General features: G+C 37.3%; 1 protein-coding gene and 2 non-coding genes across 3 annotated transcripts in view; 1 reads left to right on the forward strand and 2 right to left on the reverse strand.

The window, feature by feature from the left end:
- Window positions 1–18043, reverse strand: part of LOC145688213 (uncharacterized) — a 392276-nt gene that overhangs the window by 23045 nt on the left and 351188 nt on the right. The window lies entirely within an intron of this gene.
- Window positions 4023–4094, forward strand: TRNAR-CCG (transfer RNA arginine (anticodon CCG)). The gene has a single exon. It is a non-coding gene; the product is annotated as a tRNA-Arg (tRNA).
- Window positions 13403–13474, reverse strand: TRNAR-CCG (transfer RNA arginine (anticodon CCG)). Its single transcript has one exon. It is a non-coding gene; the product is annotated as a tRNA-Arg (tRNA).

Consider the following 18043-nt stretch of genomic DNA (forward strand, 5'->3'; position numbering starts at 1 on the left):
GAAAGAAGAATTGTTTCGGGGCCAATACGGTACATTTGACAATCCCGTTAATTTTCCCACATATGGGAAAACTGACCACTTATGTACCTTAGGTGGTCCCATTCAAAGAGGTTTCCCTGCCATTACGGGTATAACAATGTAATATCGTAATAGAAAATGTTTTCGTTTTCCGTACACTCAACGTACAAGCGAAAGACTTCCGTACGTCCTCTGTTGTAGCAACTCTTAGAAATAAGAAAGTCGCTTGCAATAGTGCAATGTTCTTTAAGGACTTTTGCAACTCTACATCTGTGCTTACTTTATCATCCCAAGAGCACTCTCATATCTCATACAAATTTATTTGTAGAGTTTTCGTGACATATTCACGACGGAGTTCCGTATATTTATACCTTCACTCGAATGTGTTTTACGGGCCGGGAAACAAATTTTACAGCCGTGCCAGAAACATCCCATAGACTACTCAGACAGCGTTGAGCTCTTCGTGGTATCCGTCAACATTATACCTTCCAATCGATTGTTCTCCATTTCGTCCAGCATGCTGGATTTCTATACCCAATTCGTGTTCTATATATTTTAGTAATTTCATTGATTCTTCACTAGTTTTTGTTTTATGATGGAAGATCAAACGCGGTATATCAGATACCTTCTTCTGGAAGATATGATGTACATTACGTTTGCATGGCTAAACTTGCAATTGTCGACGAAATGACAAAACATTGTAGTCCATGCGTTTTCTCTTCAATAATATTTGTAAATTTAATAACTGCTTCTGTGCTCTTAATAATTCTCATCATTTTCGCAGTACTCCAGCATTTTCATTTGCAAATTAGATTGCTCTCCCGATCGTACACGTTCTTCGTGCCATGCCTCGAACCACTTTCTTCAGTACTACGAGGTTCAGGATCATAGTACTCTCTTCCGGGATGAGCTCCTACATAATTTTGATTCACCAAAGTATTAAATAAATATGGGAAATCTCCCTTCTTTAAATTTCTACTAAGCCTTAATTTCTTCGGGAGTTTAGACATCTTAACCCCGAGAAATAAGTAAATCATGATAATGATTATCTCGAATAGAAATACTAAAAATCTTTGACCCTAAATTGAGGTTTTTGGATTAACATGCTTGAACTCGATGACATCTCCAACAGAAGATGTTGTCAAAGCGGCTACGTTCTGTGTTACTACTCAGATCGTACTAAATATGGGTCTATATAATGAAATATACCTAATTAACTCATCAATGGTTTTAAAAGAAAACGAACGTTTACCATTTTCATAACAAATATTGCAAGGCTCATCAGTTGTTTATGCATGCATGGCAAACATGTCTAAGGCAAACTAGGGACAGTGCATGCTCTCGCCCCCACGCTCACTTTCCGGCTTGAGCAGTCTCCACATCATACATAGTATGAAGAAACCACTTGATATGTGTTGGTTTCACTTTCCTCGCAGTGTGAACTTCCTGTACATCCTCACGACATGTATTACAAAGGTAATCACGACACGCATGATCGATTTCCGTCTTCTTAAATTATACATGGCATTACAGTTGGTGCAAACTTTAACATATTCACACACACTCTTGCCAACTTGATCACCTAAGTGATCATCAAAACATTCACCCCTGGTAAAATATCTGTTGCCTGCATTACACTTAACTATCCATGTTAATATATACTTTATGACAATGTTCAGAAGATGAACACATTACTTCACACTTAGGTGTCGCACTTCTTTGATCATAACCGACTAAACAATTTAAACAATACTTTCTACTTCTTAAAAATGAAGTGATAGCTCTAATTGGTTCGGAATTACCAATATTTCCTCTTTCGTCATAATATATATAAATAGGTTTTGCTCCCTGAACATCTGGTCGTTGTACTTTTGTTTTTGGCTAACGTGCTCTAAATTCTCGTTTGTCTTCGGGAACTTTTTCTTAAATTATAGTTTGGTAATTGGGACTCAAATGTTTCTGAAATAAATCCACATCATTAAAATCGGAATCATTTTTCCCTTTAATGCTAACACCTGCACGCGTACACAGGGCAATAGCTCTAAGTTTTAATGTTCCGAGTTGTGTTTGTTAACTGGCTTATATTAATACTAGAGCCAGTATGCTTAGCTATTGCCCAAGCGATACTCTTAGGCAAGGATTGTCCGTCTCGCTACCCGGAAGATCTACCAAATACTGAACCAAAGTATCTTTCAGGAGTAAATATTTGTTCACTGAGGAATTAATACTTCTACTTCTTTCAGCACCGAACATCACGTGTTCTATTTGAAAACAACGGCACATGTTCGCCTAGGAGGAAGTCTTCATTACTATTTAGAACTCTAGTAATATAAGCTAATATCGATTGTACGGGAATATCTTTCCGGCGTCTCCGTGGAACATATATTACCTTGTTGTCTCTACTAGTAGAGGAATCAATGTAAATCTCAACAAAATAATCAGGTCTCGCATCGATAAGTACATTATTCAATGGGAAGTTTATGAAATTTTCACCATTGGCCGCAGGATTTTTGATTTCTTGGTTTCCCCTTGGTCTTACCGCAATTTCATGTCCCACCAAGTTAAACTTTTTTCTGCTTTCACCTTCAATTTTGAAGTTACCTTCCCCTGTATTTTGAACATCTCTCTAGGCGCTACGTTGCCCCATAGGAACTTAGCCAGATGTCCCGGCCTGTGGAGACCTCATCTCGTAAACCCGAGTATCGCGTGGAGATTGTACACTTGATTCTACTTCAACTGCAACATTCACTTGATTTTGTACAATTTCAGATAACTCATTAAACAAGGCCTCCACGTAATCATATGTTACATGTTCATCGGGATTAACTACAACAGTGGAATTTTGATTCACGTGTGTACCATCTGCTTCGCTAATTATTTGCTCATTAATAATTTCCTCAATTAAGTTCTTGAAGTGTATTTTTCAAGGATTGAATTTCTTGGCGGACTGAAGTTACGGAACTCTGACCAGCAGATGGCACCACATTATTAATCAAAATAAAACTCGTGTCATAGTTACAAAATTCCGCTACTTTCGTTGCACTTATACTATCAACTTGTCCTTGATTTAAATAATTTAAGTGTACAAATTTATCATGTGCTCACTGGTACATAACTTGTGCAGGGAATAATCCATGTGTGAACAAATCAACGATATCAAAAGTAGACATACAATACTGTAATATCAGTACTTGATCATTCTGAAAAACCTGAAAAAGATTAGAAAGCTAGGAATCATGCCTTTCAGTTCCCCGTAGTCCCTGGCGTTGCCTATCCATGATACGCCACCAAGTCTTCAACACGCGTTCATTCGTGTGCAAGCCTTCATTCACATCCGTCAGGTAAATTTCATCGGTTTCGTTGAAGGCATTTACAAGTGATTCTAAGGAATTCCATTTGTAAATATAGAAATTAATTTTAAGTATTTTACAAAAAAAATAAATACAACATATGTAATACAAGTTCATTGTTTAAAAGCTCATCTTATTTTGTTTTCCTTTATGTGAATGTTCATTCTTAAAAGATAAAATTTGCATTACGTAAACAAAAAAGTCGTAGTACGAGTATGTTTTCATCTACTAAATTAATGAAATTGCACTAGAATATTCTTGCAAGTATAAAATAAGTACAATTTTCGGAAAGCATTACTTTTATTCCAATTGAGTAAATTTATTCTAAATTTTTCTTTAAAAACAAAAAGTTTGAAACATTAACCAAACATTACAAAGGCGTCGTCTGGCAGACCACGCGACTAGTTCCAAAATCTCACCTCAACCCCTTCCCCTCACTCCCCGTTTCTGATACTCCATGTATCTTCATTGTGTGGCTAGACAGCGTAGGACGTAGATTGTTCAGCACGTGTGTCCTTCCGTTCTATGTAAATTTGCGTCCTATGACAGACTACACCTTTGTGTTTACGTAGGTAAAATTCGTATTGATTAACGTTACATCAGCTAATATTCCTTAAAAAGTAAGCTTTATATATTCAATCTTTGTGTTTGAGGGGCGCGGTGGCTCAGTGGTAGAGCGTTAACCTCCGGTGCTTGGGGTCCCTGGTTCGATCCCAGCTCGCGCCGCGTGGACTTTGTGGTGGACAAACACCGTACTTGTTGGTTTTCTTGTGGTTTTCCCGTTTCCTCCCACTTCATTCCACCATTTCGCTCATCATCACCGTCTCCTTTAGCCTAACCGGCATATCCGTGGGACGTAAAAGTTAGATTTCTTTTCATTTTCAATCTCTGTTTTAGTGTGTGATGTTTCGTTTTCAACTGTTGGGAAACAAAATGGACCTTGAGAAGGATAAAATTTTGAAATATTTCGAGGAATCTTTATTTTGAGGATAGAATAAGCGAAACTTCCTCTGGGCCTTGAAAAACGGATATTCATGAAGACATGGACGTTACTGACGGCGACCCAGATTTCAATTCTGATAAAGAAAATGTGACTAGTCTCAAATTTTTTTTATTCTTTGGCTTGAATTTAGAGATTCTGAAGAGTAAGATGGTTCATTATAAAATCGAGTTCAAGGACCACCCCAAATGGCAAGAAAGTAAGATTTGTGTTCTTTGCCCTCCAAGGCTCAGGCGTATGGCAATGCATTTGTTCTTGCTGTTCAAAAGCCATGTTTGGATAACAATGTCAGTATCTGTTGTGAATATCAGGTCCTTTAGATGTATCTTGGAATATCTAGTGCTAAATGCTGCAGCTATTTCTACCTATGTGAAAAATTAATATGACTGAATATGTTGGTATTATACTGTTTCGAACAATTGACATACCTTATACGTAATTCGTGTTCACCCATACCATTTTGTCTATTGAATGTACTTATTTCTGTACTTTTCATTGTAAATATGCATCTTTTTTACCCAAAGTAGTCCGTCAGACTATGCCTTTGTAATAACGTTGGGTAAAAACAGCCTTTGTGATCTAGGGTTAAAACTTCGGTAATGACATTTCTAACTTAATTTATCAAATATGTATGATATAAATATACTTAACATGTTCTAATTTAATCTGCTAACTCTGATGAAAATCTCACAAAAATGCATTTTTCTGCTTTGGGCGTTTTTCCACTTGTTGTCGCTGCTTCTTGCGTTTATTAGTTCACTCTCTGCCATTGTTAAAAATCTTCCTTAGGTATGCACAACTGTAAGAATACAGTTGATATGCTACAATAGTTTTCTGCTGCAGTTGCTGCTCTTTTCTCTCTCTTTAATATTCTAACATGTGTTAACTTCGATATCTTATGCATAATAAAAATATTAGCTTATATTTATCCATGCAATAAAACACGTTATGAATGTGTCCTCGCCAGCAAATATATAAAATTCCCTGAACAATTCGGTATATATATATATATATATATATATATATATATATATATATATATATATATATTACGCGACAAAGGAACAATAAACTGGTTCAAACAAGTTTCAACATGTTCAAGCAGGTGTAGTAACAACCAAAAGAAATTCCTGCCATCCTTAATATAATAACTTTTATGACAGGGAGGAAAACAAAGGAATACCGCAGACGAAGAATCTTTATGGCGCTAATAAGAAACTTTGCTGACAGTACGACAGAAAACAAAACAACGCGATACCGGTTTCAAAAGAATTGTATGATAAAGGGAACGGTAGGGAAGGAAAACAAAAGAATTAGCGGAGACGACAATGTTGGTGGCGCCAAAGAAAAAGCCTGCTGACGGTAGGAGTGTAAACCAACCCGATACCAGTTTCAAAACAATTGCTTGGGCGCCAAATAAAGTAATGTTAGTGGGGAAGTTTAACATTTTAATTTATCGGCTAACAATAGCGTTTCTTAACGTCAACATTTTATTCCGAGTTCCATTTTTACATTAGTGACAGTCGGGTTTTGTTTCCGTTAACGTGTATGCTCTAAGTATCATTACCTACTGTGGTAAATAATCAGCTGGATAATTGTATAGTACATGTGTATATATACTGCACATCATGGTATGCATAATATATGGTTTCAGGAAAATGTAACACGATCGCAATAATAGTGCGCAAATCTTCTATACTTCATTACCTATAAGGCATAATAAACGTACTAATATAAGCATCCTGGGAAATTTTAACCTTTACGTAAATATTTAAGGGTAGCCATTATGTTTGCTATGCACTATATATATCTCCTATACATCAATACGTACCATACTTAAAAACGTACTAATATATGCTTGGTGGGAAATTTTAACGTTTACGCATATACTAAGTGGTAGCTAGTAGATTTGCCGCCCATTGCACATATATGCTTTATTACATACAGCGCATCAATGCCGGGAAATTTTGACGTTCACGTCAAAATTAATTGCTAGCCGGTATGTATACCGGCCACTGCGCCTATGTGCTATACATTAATACGTACAACGCATAAAAACATACTAATATATCACTGGCGGGAAAGATAACCCGTTGATGCTAAGTAACATCCATTATGTTTGCCGGCCACTGTGTATAACTCGTTTGTATCAATACGTGCAATGACATAAAGAGCATAATATATGCATGGTGTAAAAAATGAACCGGTGACGCTGATACTAAGTTTTAGCCATCATATATACCAACCACCGCGCAGATCTATACAACATTACGTACCATGCACATAAACGGACTAACATATAAGTGGTGGGAAAATGAGCTCGCTATCATTGAAACTACATGTCAGTCATGCTAAGCATTGCACGCTAATCGCTATATTCCATAAGGTAACAACCGCCGCCATGTTTTATTTTCAGTATTCCTTCACACTGCATATTACGGAACCGCTAACGCTGATGTTCTGTCATTCATTGCGTTTACTGATCATCCATATGCAGTAATGTATAGTGTGTACAAGATAGCTTCCGTTGCCGTTGATGTTTTCTTATACATTACCAGCCACTGTTCATCATCTTTGTGCATCCATATGCAGTATTGTATGTTGTGTACAAGATAGCGTCTGTTGCCGCTGGTATTTTGTTGTCCGTTGCGTTTACTAGCCACTGTTAATCTCTCTCGTTCATCCATATGCAGTATTGTATTTTGTGTGCAAGGTAGCATCTCTTGCCGCTGATCTTGTCATTCCTTGCGTTTAATGACCACTATGCATCTTTCGCGCATCAATAGGTAGTGTTGTATGTTGTAAGATATCATCCGTATGCGCTGATGCTGTGTCATCCATTGCGTTTACTACCCGCTTTGCGTCTCTTGTGCATCCATAGGCAGTATTGTATACTGTGTGCAAAATATCATAGGTTGCCGATGATCTTGTCACTAATTGCGTTTACTGATCACTGTGCGTCTCCTGCACAGCGATAGGTACTAATTTGTACTGTCTGCAAGGTAGCATCCGTTGCCGCTGTTGCTGTCATCAAACATCTCTCTTATGCATAAAACTTGGCCAGACCCGCCGTGTTTCTTTTCAAACAGTTGGACGCCCAATTTTCCAATCCTGCCTGAAGAGTGTAGCATGCCGTAGGCGGTCATGTGTTTCCAATAAAATGCATTTGCACAAATATCTCCCACCATATATTGTAAGGAACCCACATCACAACAAAGGCACATGTACAACAACACGTGCCATTATTTACAAAAGCAGATACACTAATGAGGAAGACACGAACGAAACCGAAAGTAGATGGACCCCACGAAAGGATCCGGAGAAGGACGAGCAAACAGAGGAGGACAAATAAAAGAGGGACGACGTAGAGACCTGACATCAGTCGACCAATTGATCGCAACTTATTCTAAAGCCTAGAGTCTACTATAAAGGTAAGAGGTTCTCCTAACTACAACTAAACCCTGGAGGCTGCTTTCAAGCTAATGGATTTACCTTAGGTTGTACCGTACCTCGTGAAGGCTGCTATGAAGCTAAGGGGTTACCCGTACAGAACATTATAACTTGGAAACTTTGGTCATTATAGAGAAACTTAGTTATTAAAACTTTTGTAGACAAAAGAATAAATTTTATAATAAATTGGTGAAAGGATAAATCCCGATCCATTATTTGCCTCTACACATAAATTCATTTTATTGTGGAGGCGCCGGGTACTTTTGTACGGGACGTTCTGTTTATTAACTTATCAGGCACAAAACTAATTAGGTATCAAAATTAATCTAAATTTAGTTTAATCCCCTTCCTTTTCTTTTTTACCTTCTGTGTGATTTTATGCTCGAAACAAGGTCTGGTAAGTAGACATATAAGTTAGGAGAAAATAATACAAACATAACAGAGGGTACATCTTATATATGTTTTAACATGACTCATCTTACAAAATATTCAGGACACGTACACCTTGTCTCAGAAAGGTTGGGCGCATTCTTTATTGCTGTTTTGAGGCAAAAATTTTCTAACTTTCGAGTATCTTCGGAGAAAAGTAAACCAGGTTCGAACCTCCAAGCCAGCCTTTGCAATCGGGAAAAAAATTTGCAGATTTGTTTTTTCTTTTAAATATAATAAGACTTGTTACGAAGCGTAGAAAAAAGCAACATAGATGGAACTACTTAATGATACAAATTCGATACCTTGTATTAATGTCAACACATTCTTGTTTGTGATTTAGCTCTCCATACGTAAAAAAAAACATTTAGATACGTAAAAGAATCTTTCCATATATAAAAGAATTCTCAAAGACGTAGAACATATTATTGCCTGAGTACTAAAATAAATGTCAAAGTAGAACAAAAACAGCGTTTGCAGTGCATATGAATATCATTGTCTTGAGTGCCCGTTCGTTATACATCGATAGAAGGATGTTACGAGAAGTGCGTGTGTGCGAAGTTATATAGTGTATTTATTTGCAGCTATTTGTCATATAGAGATGACTTCTTAATATTCCTATTACAGCATATCATTTACATTCTTGAAATAGAGTATATTCCTACGGATATAGAAATATTATTTGAGTCATTCATAGTCGGACCAGACAAACAACTCAGGAGTATGAATATTTCCCGAGCCCCAAAGGTCACGTTAATAGGCTAAAGTTATTCTTAGATGGAAAGCCTTCACATAGGGTTAGAGTTTAATACTGTGATATGCATTTGTAACATGCAAGTCATATGTTTTGTAACATGGTGATGCCTTGTTCTCTCTTTTTCGCTACCTTACACACACACACACACACACATATATATATATATATATATATATATATATATACACATATATACTTTTCTCCGAAGATACTCGAAAGTTAGAAAATTTTTGCCTCAAAACAGCAATAAAGAATGCGCCCAACCTTTCTGAGACAAGGTGTACGTGTCCTGAATATTTTGTAAGATGAGTCATGTTAAAACATATATAAGATGTACCCTCTGTTATGTTTGTATTATTTTCTCCTAACTTATATGTCTACTTACCAGACCTTGTTTCGAGCATAAAATCACACAGAAGGTAAAAAAGAAAAGGAAGGGGATTAAACTAAATTTAGATTAATTTTGATACCTAATTAGTTTTGTGCCTGATAAGTTAATAAACAGAACGCCCCGTACAAAAGTACCCGGCGCCTCCACAATAAAATGAATTTATGTGTAGAGGCAAATAATGGATCGGGATTTATCCTTTCACCAATTTATTATAAAATTTATTCTTTTGTCTACAAAAGTTTTAATAACTAAGTTTCTCTATAATGACCAAAGTTTCCAAGTTATAATGTTCTGTACGGGTAACCCCTTAGCTTCATAGCAGCCTTCACGAGGTACGGTACAACCTAAGGTAAATCCATTAGCTTGAAAGCAGCCTCCAGGGTTTAGTTGTAGTTAGGAGAACCTCTTACCTTTATAGTAGACTCTAGGCTTTAGAATAAGTTGCGATCAATTGGTCGACTGATGTCAGGTCTCTACGTCGTCCCTCTTTTATTTGTCCTCCTCTGCTCGTCCTTCTCCGGATCCTTTCGTGGGGTCCATCTACTTTCGGTTTCGTTCGTGTCTTCCTCATTAGTGTATCTGCTTTTGTAAATAATGGCACGTGTTGTTGTACATGTGCCTTTGTTGTGATGTGGGTTCCTTACAATATATGGTGGGAGATATTTGTGCAAATGCATTTTATTGGAAACACATGACCGCCTACGGCATGCTACACTCTTCAGGCAGGATTGGAAAATTGGGCGTCCAACTGTTTGAAAAGAAACACGGCGGGTCTGGCCAAGTTTTATGCATAAGAGAGATGTTTGATGACAGCAACAGCGGCAACGGATGCTACCTTGCAGACAGTACAAATTAGTACCTATCGCTGTGCAGGAGACGCACAGTGATCAGTAAACGCAATTAGTGACAAGATCATCGGCAACCTATGATATTTTGCACACAGTATACAATACTGCCTATGGATGCACAAGAGACGCAAAGCGGGTAGTAAACGCAATGGATGACACAGCATCAGCGCATACGGATGATATCTTACAACATACAACACTACCTATTGATGCGCGAAAGATGCATAGTGGTCATTAAACGCAAGGAATGACAAGATCAGCGGCAAGAGATGCTACCTTGCACACAAAATACAATACTGCATATGGATGAACGAGAGAGATTAACAGTGGCTAGTAAACGCAACGGACAACAAAATACCAGCGGCAACAGACGCTATCTTGTACACAACATACAATACTGCATATGGATGCACAAAGATGATGAACAGTGGCTGGTAATGTATAAGAAAACATCAACGGCAACGGAAGCTATCTTGTACACACTATACATTACTGCATATGGATGATCAGTAAACGCAATGAATGACAGAACATCAGCGTTAGCGGTTCCGTAATATGCAGTGTGAAGGAATACTGAAAATAAAACATGGCGGCGGTTGTTACCTTATGGAATATAGCGATTAGCGTGGTTGGTATATATGATTTCTAAAACTTAGTATCAGCGTCACCGGTTCATTTTTTACACCATGCATATATTATGCTCTTTATGTCATTGCACGTATTGATACAAACGAGTTATACACAGTGGCCGGCAAACATAATGGATGTTACTTAGCATCAACGGGTTATCTTTCCCGCCAGTGATATATTAGTATGTTTTTATGCGTTGTACGTATTAATGTATAGCACATAGGCGCAGTGGCCGGTATACATACCGGCTAGCAATTAATTTTGACGTGAACGTCAAAATTTCCCGGCATTGATGCGCTGTATGTAATAAAGCATATATGTGCAATGGGCGGCAAATCTACTAGCTACCACTTAGTATATGCGTAAACGTTAAAATTTCCCACCAAGCATATATTAGTACGTTTTTAAGTATGGTACGTATTGATGTATAGGAGATATATATAGTGCATAGCAAACATAATGGCTACCCTTAAATATTTACGTAAAGGTTAAAATTTCCCAGGATGCTTATATTAGTACGTTTATTATGCCTTATAGGTAATGAAGTATAGAAGATTTGCGCACTATTATTGCGATCGTGTTACATTTTCCTGAAACCATATATTATGCATACCATGATGTGCAGTATATATACACATGTACTATACAATTATCCAGCTGATTATTTACCACAGTAGGTAATGATACTTAGAGCATACACGTTAACGGAAACAAAACCCGACTGTCACTAATGTAAAAATGGAACTCGGAATAAAATGTTGACGTTAAGAAACGCTATTGTTAGCCGATAAATTAAAATGTTAAACTTCCCCACTAACATTACTTTATTTGGCGCCCAAGCAATTGTTTTGAAACTGGTATCGGGTTGGTTTACACTCCTACCGTCAGCAGGCTTTTTCTTTGGCGCCACCAACATTGTCGTCTCCGCTAATTCTTTTGTTTTCCTTCCCTACCGTTCCCTTTATCATACAATTCTTTTGAAGCCGGTATCGCGTTGTTTTGTTTTCTGTCGTACTGTCAGCAAAGTTTCTTATTAGCGCCATAAAGATTCTTCGTCTGCGGTATTCCTTTGTTTTCCTCCCTGTCATAAAAGTTATTATATTAAGGATGGCAGGAATTTCTTTTGGTTGTGTTACTACACCTGCTTGAACATGTTGAAACTTGTTTGAACCAGTTTATTGTTCCTTTGTCGCGTAATATATATATATATATATATATATATATATATATATATATATAATATATATATATATATATACCGAATTGTTCAGGGAATTTTATATATTTGCTGGCGAGGACACATTCATAACGTGTTTTATTGCATGGATAAATATAAGCTAATATTTTTATTATGCATAAGATATCGAAGTTAACACATGTTAGAATATTAAAGAGAGAGAAAAGAGCAGCAACTGCAGCAGAAAACTATTGTAGCATATCAACTGTATTCTTACAGTTGTGCATACCTAAGGAAGATTTTTAACAATGGCAGAGAGTGAACTAATAAACGCAAGAAGCAGCGACAACAAGTGGAAAAACGCCCAAAGCAGAAAAATGCATTTTTGTGAGATTTTCATCAGAGTTAGCAGATTAAATTAGAACATGTTAAGTATATTTATATCATACATATTTGATAAATTAAGTTAGAAATGTCATTACCGAAGTTTTAACCCTAGATCACAAAGGCTGTTTTTACCCAACGTTATTACAAAGGCATAGTCTGACGGACTACTTTGGGTAAAAAAGATGCATATTTACAATGAAAAGTACAGAAATAAGTACATTCAATAGACAAAATGGTATGGGTGAACACGAATTACGTATAAGGTATGTCAATTGTTCGAAACAGTATAATACCAACATATTCAGTCATATTAATTTTTCACATAGGTAGAAATAGCTGCAGCATTTAGCACTAGATATTCCAAGATACATCTAAAGGACCTGATATTCACAACAGATACTGACATTGTTATCCAAACATGGCTTTTGAACAGCAAGAACAAATGCATTGCCATACGCCTGAGCCTTGGAGGGCAAAGAACACAAATCTTACTTTCTTGCCATTTGGGGTGGTCCTTGAACTCGATTTTATAATGAACCATCTTACTCTTCAGAATCTCTAAATTCAAGCCAAAGAATAAAAAAAATTTGAGACTAGTCACATTTTCTTTATCAGAATTGAAATCTGGGTCGCCGTCAGTAACGTCCATGTCTTCATGAATATCCGTTTTTCAAGGCCCAGAGGAAGTTTCGCTTATTCTATCCTCAAAATAAAGATTCCTCGAAATATTTCAAAATTTTATCCTTCTCAAGGTCCATTTTGTTTCCCAACAGTTGAAAACGAAACATCACACACTAAAACAGAGATTGAAAATGAAAAGAAATCTAACTTTTACGTCCCACGGATATGCCGGTTAGGCTAAAGGAGACGGTGATGATGAGCGAAATGGTGGAATGAAGTGGGAGGAAACGGGAAAACCACAAGAAAACCAACAAGTACGGTGTTTGTCCACCACAAAGTCCACGCGGCGCGAGCTGGGATCGAACCAGGGACCCCAAGCACCGGAGGTTAACGCTCTACCACTGAGCCACCGCGCCCCTCAAACACAAAGATTGAATATATAAAGCTTACTTTTTAAGGAATATTAGCTGATGTAACGTTAATCAATACGAATTTTACCTACGTAAACACAAAGGTGTAGTCTGTCATAGGACGCAAATTTACATAGAACGGAAGGACACACGTGCTGAACAATCTACGTCCTACGCTGTCTAGCCACACAATGAAGATACATGGAGTATCAGAAACGGGGAGTGAGGGGAAGGGGTTGAGGTGAGATTTTGGAACTAGTCGCGTGGTCTGCCAGACGACGCCTTTGTAATGTTTGGTTAATGTTTCAAACTTTTTGTTTTTAAAGAAAAATTTAGAATAAATTTACTCAATTGGAATAAAAGTAATGCTTTCCGAAAATTGTACTTATTTTATACTTGCAAGAATATTCTAGTGCAATTTCATTAATTTAGTAGATGAAAACATACTCGTACTACGACTTTTTTGTTTACGTAATGCAAATTTTATCTTTTAAGAATGAACATTCACATAAAGGAAAACAAAATAAGATGAGCTTTTAAACAATGAACTTGTATTACATATGTTGTATTTATTTTTTTTGTAAAATACTTAAAATTAATTTCTATATTTACAAATGGAATTCCTTAGAATCACTTGTAAATGCCTTCAACGAAACCGATGAAATTTACCTGACGGATGTGAATGAAGGCTTGCACACGAATGAACGCGTGTTGAAGACTTGGTGGCGTATCATGGATAGGCAACGCCAGGGACTACGGGGAACTGAAAGGCATGATTCCTAGCTTTCTAATCTTTTTCAGGTTTTTCAGAATGATCAAGTACTGATATTACAGTATTGTATGTCTACTTTTGATATCGTTGATTTGTTCACACATGGATTATTCCCTGCACAAGTTATGTACCAGTGAGCACATGATAAATTTGTACACTTAAATTATTTAAATCAAGGACAAGTTGATAGTATAAGTGCAACGAAAGTAGCGGAATTTTGTAACTATGACACGAGTTTTATTTTGATTAATAATGTGGTGCCATCTGCTGGTCAGAGTTCCGTAACTTCAGTCCGCCAAGAAATTCAATCCTTGAAAAATACACTTCAAGAACTTAATTGAGGAAATTATTAATGAGCAAATAATTAGCGAAGCAGATGGTACACACGTGAATCAAAATTCCACTGTTGTAGTTAATCCCGATGAACATGTAACATATGATTACGTGGAGGCCTTGTTTAATGAGTTATCTGAAATTGTACAAAATCAAGTGAATGTTGCAGTTGAAGTAGAATCAAGTGTACAATCTCCACGCGATACTCGGGTTTACGAGATGAGGTCTCCACAGGCCGGGACATCTGGCTAAGTTCCTATGGGGCAACGTAGCGCCTAGAGAGATGTTCAAAATACAGGGGAAGGTAACTTCAAAATTGAAGGTGAAAGCAGAAAAAAGTTTAACTTGGTGGGACATGAAATTGCGGTAAGACCAAGGGGAAACCAAGAAATCAAAAATCCTGCGGCCAATGGTGAAAATTTCATAAACTTCCCATTGAATAATGTACTTATCGATGCGAGACCTGATTATTTTGTTGAGATTTACATTGATTCCTCTACTAGTAGAGACAACAAGGTAATATATGTTCCACGGAGACGCCGGAAAGATATTCCCGTACAATCGATATTAGCTTATATTACTAGAGTTCTAAATAGTAATGAAGACTTCCTCCTAGGCGAACATGTGCCGTTGTTTTCAAATAGAACACGTGATGTTCGGTGCTGAAAGAAGTAGAAGTATTAATTCCTCAGTGAACAAATATTTACTCCTGAAAGATACTTTGGTTCAGTATTTGGTAGATCTTCCGGGTAGCGAGACGGACAATCCTTGCCTAAGAGTATCGCTTGGGCAATAGCTAAGCATACTGGCTCTAGTATTAATATAAGCCAGTTAACAAACACAACTCGGAACATTAAAACTTAGAGCTATTGCCCTGTGTACGCGTGCAGGTGTTAGCATTAAAGGGAAAAATGATTCCGATTTTAATGATGTGGATTTATTTCAGAAACATTTGAGTCCCAATTACCAAACTATAATTTAAGAAAAAGTTCCCGAAGACAAACGAGAATTTAGAGCACGTTAGCCAAAAACAAAAGTACAACGACCAGATGTTCAGGGAGCAAAACCTATTTATATATATTATGACGAAAGAGGAAATATTGGTAATTCCGAACCAATTAGAGCTATCACTTCATTTTTAAGAAGTAGAAAGTATTGTTTAAATTGTTTAGTCGGTTATGATCAAAGAAGTGCGACACCTAAGTGTGAAGTAATGTGTTCATCTTCTGAACATTGTCATAAAGTATATATTAACATGGATAGTTAAGTGTAATGCAGGCAACAGATATTTTACCAGGGGTGAATGTTTTGATGATCACTTAGGTGATCAAGTTGGCAAGAGTGTGTGTGAATATGTTAAAGTTTGCACCAACTGTAATGCCATGTATAATTTAAGAAGACGGAAATCGATCATGCGTGTCGTGATTACCTTTGTAATACATGTCGTGAGGATGTACAGGAAGTTCACACTGCGAGGAAAGTGAAACCAACACATATCAAGTGGTTTCTTCATACTATGTATGATGTGGAGACTGCTCAAGCCGGAAAGTGAGCGTGGGGGCGAGAGCATGCACTGTCCCTAGTTTGCCTTAGACATGTTTGCCATGCATGCATAAACAACTGATGAGCCTTGCAATATTTGTTATGAAAATGGTAAACGTTCGTTTTCTTTTAAAACCATTGATGAGTTAATTAGGTATATTTCATTATATAGACCCATATTTAGTACGATCTGAGTAGTAACACAGAACGTAGCCGCTTTGACAACATCTTCTGTTGGAGATGTCATCGAGTTCAAGCATGTTAATCCAAAAACCTCAATTTAGGGTCAAAGATTTTTAGTATTTCTATTCGAGATAATCATTATCATGATTTACTTATTTCTCGGGGTTAAGATGTCTAAACTCCCGAAGAAATTAAGGCTTAGTAGAAATTTAAAGAAGGGAGATATCCCATATTTATTTAATACTTTGGTGAATCAAAATTATGTAGGAGCTCATCCCGGAAGAGAGTACTATGATCCTGAACCTCGTAGTACTGAAGAAAGTGGTTCGAGGCATGGCACGAAGAACGTGTACGATCGGGAGAGCAATCTAATTTGCAAATGAAAATGCTGGAGTACTGCGAAAATGATGAGAATTATTAAGAGCACAGAAGCAGTTATTAAATTTACAAATATTATTGAAGAGAAAACGCATGGACTACAATGTTTTGTCATTTCGTCGACAATTGCAAGTTTAGCCATGCAAACGTAATGTACATCATATCTTCCAGAAGAAGGTATCTGATATACCGCGTTTGATCTTCCATCATAAAACAAAAACTAGTGAAGAATCAATGAAATTACTAAAATATATAGAACACGAATTGGGTATAGAAATCCAGCATGCTGGACGAAATGGAGAACAATCGATTGGAAGGTATAATGTTGACGGATACCACGAAGAGCTCAACGCTGTCTGAGTAGTCTATGGGATGTTTCTGGCACGGCTGTAAAATTTGTTTCCCGGCCCGTAAAACACATTCGAGTGAAGGTATAAATATACGGAACTCCGTCGTGAATATGTCACGAAAACTCTACAAATAAATTTGTATGAGATATGAGAGTGCTCTTGGGATGATAAAGTAAGCACAGATGTAGAGTTGCAAAAGTCCTTAAAGAACATTGCACTATTGCAAGCGACTTTCTTATTTCTAAGAGTTGCTACAACAGAGGACGTACGGAAGTCTTTCGCTTGTACGTTGAGTGTACGGAAAACGAAAACATTTTCTATTACGATATTACATTGTTATACCCGTAATGGCAGGGAAACCTCTTTGAATGGGACCACCTAAGGTACATAAGTGGTCAGTTTTCCCATATGTGGGAAAATTAACGGGATTGTCAAATGTACCGTATTGGCCCCGAAACAATTCTTCTTTCCCGTTCTACCGTACGTGGCGCAAGGACGATTACTATTCGAGCTTTCCAAATCATGTATAGAAGAAATTATTGACAGTTGCACACAGCGAAAAAATGAAATGAAATCTTTGAGTTTTACGTCCCACGGTTATGCCGGTTAAGCTAAAGGAGACGGTGATTATGAGAGATGAGTGAAATGGTGGAATGAAGAAAGTGGGAGGAAACGGGAGAACCCCGAGAAAACCCACGAGCACGGTGTTTGTCCACCACAAAGTTCACTTGGCGCGGGCTGGGATCGAACCCGGGACCCCAAGCACCAGAGGTAAACGCTCTACCACTGAGCCACCGCGCCCTCAATGCACACACAGCAAATATGAACGCGAAATGAGTGGTACTTTTTTACACCAGAGCTTCGCCGTGCTCTTGAAAACTTACAATATCGTCAAAATATATGAAATTTTGGAATTCGAGTTGATTGGTTTTGAAGATTGGACTTCACCTACTTTATTGAGGAACGATGTGAATAAGTTTCTTCAAATGAAGCAGGAAGCCTCAGGTTATCCTGCTT

This window comes from Thermobia domestica, chromosome 6 (genome assembly GCF_964235325.1).
Source record: "Thermobia domestica chromosome 6, izTheDome1.hap1.1, whole genome shotgun sequence".
Lineage (NCBI taxonomy): Eukaryota > Metazoa > Arthropoda > Insecta > Zygentoma > Lepismatidae > Thermobia > Thermobia domestica.